At 48.8% G+C, this 3,133-nt stretch overlaps 1 pseudogene across 1 annotated transcript; it reads right to left on the bottom strand.

The window, feature by feature from the left end:
* Window positions 1–772: 772 nt before the first annotated feature.
* Window positions 773–2,564, bottom strand: LOC104655172 (annotated as a pseudogene). Its single transcript, XR_746932.2, has one exon. The product of XR_746932.2 is annotated as an actin, cytoplasmic 1-like (transcript).
* Between the last annotated feature and the right edge of the window lie 569 nt (window positions 2,565–3,133).

Raw genomic sequence — 3,133 nt, 5'->3', positions numbered from 1 at the left:
TAGACTGGAGTGCGGTGGCATGATCTTGGCTCACTGCAGCCTCTGCCTCCCAGGTTCAAGCAATTCTCATGCCTCACCCTCCCAAGTAGCTGGGATTACAGGCATGCACCACCACACCCAGCTAATTTTTGTATTTTTATTAAAGACAGGGTTTCACCATGTCGTCCAAGCTAGTCTCGAATGGATGACTTCAGGTCATCCACCCGCCTTGGCCTCCCGAAGTGCTGGGATTACAGGCGTGACCCACCAGGCCAATTACCCTTATGTTTGACCTTTTGATATTGTCCTGTAAGTCCATAATACTTTTATCTTTTTGTTCAATCTTCTTTCTGTTTTTCAGGTTGTATAATTTCAGTTGATAAAGTTGAAGCTCCTTGAGTGTTTATTCTTTTACCTCTATTTTGCTATTGAGGTTATCCACTGAATTTTTAATTTCAGATATTGTATTTATTAGTTTAATTTTTTTTTTCTTTTTGAGACTGGTTGTCACTCTGTCGCCTTTGCGGGAGTACAGTGGTGTGATCTTGGCTCAGTGCAACCTCCACCTCCTGGGCTCAAATGATCTGTCCACCTCAGCCTCCCGAGTAGCTGGCATGTCCTTCCACACCCAGCTAATTTTTGTGTTTTTAGTAGAGACGGGGTTTCATCATGTTGGCCAGGCTGCTCTTGAATTCCTGGGCTAGAGTGATCTGCCTGTCTTAGTCTCCCAAAGTGGGAGGATTACAGGCATGAGCCACTGCACCTGGTCTAAAATTCTTATTTATTTATTTATTTTGTAAGGTGTGCACTTTTATTCAACTGGTCTCAAGTCAGTGTACAGGTAAGCCCTGGCTGCCTCCACCCACTCCCAGGGAGACCAAAAGCCTTCAGACATCTCAAGTTGGGGGACAAAAAAGGGGGGGCACGAAGGCTCATCATTCAAAATAAAACAAAATAAAAAAGTATTAAGGCGAAGATTAAAAAAATTTTGCATTACATAATTTACACGAAAGCAATGCTATCACCTCCCCTGTGTGGACTTGGGAGAGGACTGGGCCATTCTCCTTAGAGAGAAGTGGGGTGGCTTTTATGAGGGCGAGGGACTTCCTGTAACAATGCATCTCATATTTGGAATGACTATTAAAAAAAAGAACAATGTACAATCAAAGTCCTCGGCCACATTGTAGAACTTTGGGGGATGCTCGCTCCAACCGACTGCTGTCACCTTCACCGTTCCAGTTTTTAAATCCTGAGTCAAGCCAAAAAAAAAAAACCAAACCAAAACAAAAAAAATAAATAAAGCCATGCCAATCTCATCTTGTTTTCTGCGCAAGTTAGGTTTTGTCAAGAAAGGGTGTAACGCAACTAAGTCACAGTCCGCCTAGAAGCATTTGCGGTGGACGATGGAGGGGCCAGACTCATCATACTCCTGCTTGCTGATCCACATCTGCTGGAAGGTGGACAGCGAGGCCAGGATGGAGCCGCGGATCCACACAGAGTACTTGCGCTCAGGAGGAGCAATGATCTTGATCTTCATCGTGCTGGGCACCAGGGCAGTGATCTCCTTCTGCATCCTGTCAGCAATGCCAGGGTACATGGTGGTGCCACCAGACAGCACTGTGTTGGCGTACAGGTCTTTACGGATGTCCACGTCACACTTCATGATGGAGTTGAAGGTAGTTTCATGGATGCCACAGGACTCCATGCCCAGGAAGGAAGGCTGGAAGAGAGCCTCAGGGCAGCAGAACCGCTCGTTGCCAATGGTGATGACCTGGCCATCGGGCAGCTCGTAGCTCTTCTCCAGGGAGGAGCTGGAAGCCGCCGTGGCCATCTCCTGCTCGAAGTCCAGGGCGACATAGCACAGCTTCTCCTTGATGTCACGCACGATTTCCCGCTCGGCCGTGGTGGTGAAGCTGTAGCCACGCTCAGTGAGGATCTTCATGAGGTAGTCAGTCAGGTCCCGGCCAGCCAGGTCCAGACGCAGGATGGCGTGGGGGAGGGCATACCCCTCGTAGATGGGCACAGTGTGGGTGACCCCGTCACCAGAGTCCCTCACGATGCCAGTGGTACGGCCAGAGGCGTACAGGGACAGCACAGCCTGGATGGCCACGTACATGGCTGGGGTGTTGAAGATCTCAAACATGATCTGAGTCATCTTCTCGCGGTTGGCCTTGGGGTTCAGGGGGGCCTCGGTCAGCAGCACGGGGTGCTCCTCAGGAGCCACACGCAGCTCATTGTAGAAGGTGTGGTGCCAGATCTTCTCCATGTCGTCCCAGTTGGTGACGATGCGTGCTCGATGGGGTACTTCAGGGTGAGGATGCCTCTCTTGCTCTGGGCCTCGTCGCCCACATATGAATCCTTCTGACCCATGCCCACCACCACGCCCTGGTGACTGGGGCGCCCCAAGATGGAGGGAAGACGGCCCGGGGGCATCGTCGCCCGCGAAGCCGGCCTTGCACATGCCGGAGCCGTTGTCGACAACGAGCGCGGCGATATCATCATCCATGGTGAGCTGGTGGCGGGTGTGAACGGGCGGCGGAGCGGCGAAGGCGAGGCTCTGTGCTCGCGGGGCGGACGCGGTCTCGGCGGTTAAAATTCTTATTTTTAAGTACGTTTTTATTTCTCTGTTGAGAGTTTCAATCTCTTCAGTCATTTCAAGTATCTTTACCTCCATCAGCGTAGTTATCAGAGCTGATGTAAAGTTCTTGTCTGATGATTCTAACATCTGAGTCATTTTGAGGTTAAAAAAAAAATTTATTTGTAGTTTTCCCTTTAGAATGGACTATGTTTTCTGGGTTCTTAGTCAAATACTTTTGGATTGTTTCTTGAATACTATTTTGTGTAGACTCTGAATTCTGTTAAATTCCTTTGAAGAATCTTGATTTTTTATTTTTATTTTTATTTCACTAGCACTTAGCTTCAGACCCTGTTAGGCTCAGATTGTGTCTTGTCTCCTGTAGGAGTTGGCTTAAATCTCATTTGAAATTTTTAGGCCTTTATGATGCTGCATTGAGTCTGTCCTGCACGTCTACATGGCTAAGGGGTCAGCCTTAGACTTGAAGAGTCATAAGAATTAGGGGATTCCCTTCGTCAGTTCGCTCCTCTTAGATTGCTACTAACCTCCACCTGTGGTCACCCTCCACCTGTGGTCCTT

The sequence above is a fragment of the Rhinopithecus roxellana genome, chromosome 14 (assembly GCF_007565055.1).
Source record: "Rhinopithecus roxellana isolate Shanxi Qingling chromosome 14, ASM756505v1, whole genome shotgun sequence".
NCBI lineage: Eukaryota > Metazoa > Chordata > Mammalia > Primates > Cercopithecidae > Rhinopithecus > Rhinopithecus roxellana.
Note: the sequence above shows the minus strand (reverse complement) of the source record. Positions and strands in the feature narration are given on the sequence as shown.